This window comes from Chaetura pelagica, unplaced genomic scaffold (assembly GCF_000747805.2).
Source record: "Chaetura pelagica isolate M959 unplaced genomic scaffold, ChaPel_1.0 scaffold133, whole genome shotgun sequence".
NCBI lineage: Eukaryota > Metazoa > Chordata > Aves > Apodiformes > Apodidae > Chaetura > Chaetura pelagica.
Window position 1 is genome coordinate 21,493 of NW_009952795.1, and position 654 is coordinate 22,146.

The window sequence follows — 654 nt, forward strand, 5'->3', positions numbered from 1 at the left end:
GCGGGGGGGGGTACTTGCGGTTGGTGCTGGGGGAGCGGGCCAGCAGGGGCATGCTCTGAGGCTCTGCAAAGACACCCACCTGTCAGAGGTGCTCACCCAGCTGCTCATCCAGGCCCAGGTGGGCACAGGAACCTCACACACCCCCTGAGCCGACCACTTCGAGGGACACCTCGAATCCTCCTTGTCCTGTATATTCATTGAATCACAAACTGGTTTGGGTTGGAAGGGACCTTCAAGATCATTGAGTTCCAACCCCCTTCATGGGCAGGGACACCTCCCACCAGCCCAGGTTGCTCCAAGCCCCATCCAACCTGCCCTTCAACACTTTCGTTCTTCCTACAGATGGTGCATAAAAATGTGGGGATGCTACGATACCACCAAACCCTTTCAGCACCCTGTGGATGAGTGTTCTGCTGTTGTAGAGGCAGGGCAGGGCAATGAGGACCAAAAATAAAAACCCCATGTGATGCTCCAGGCTTGGGGCAGAGTGGCTGGAAACTGGTGGAAAAGGACCTGGGGGTGTTGGTCACAGCAGCTGAACATGAGCCAGTGAGTGCCCAGGTGGCCAAGAGGCCACCAGCATCCTGGCTTGTGTCAGCACTGGTGTGGCCAGCAGGAGCAGGGCAGGGACTGGCCCCCCGCGCTGGGGACTGG

At 58.6% G+C, this 654-nt stretch overlaps 1 protein-coding gene across 1 annotated transcript in view; it reads right to left on the reverse strand.

Annotated features, from left to right (window-relative positions):
- PTPRA (protein tyrosine phosphatase, receptor type, A) overlaps positions 1-654 on the reverse strand; it is a 71,282-nt gene that overhangs the window by 17,799 nt on the left and 52,829 nt on the right. The window lies entirely within an intron of this gene.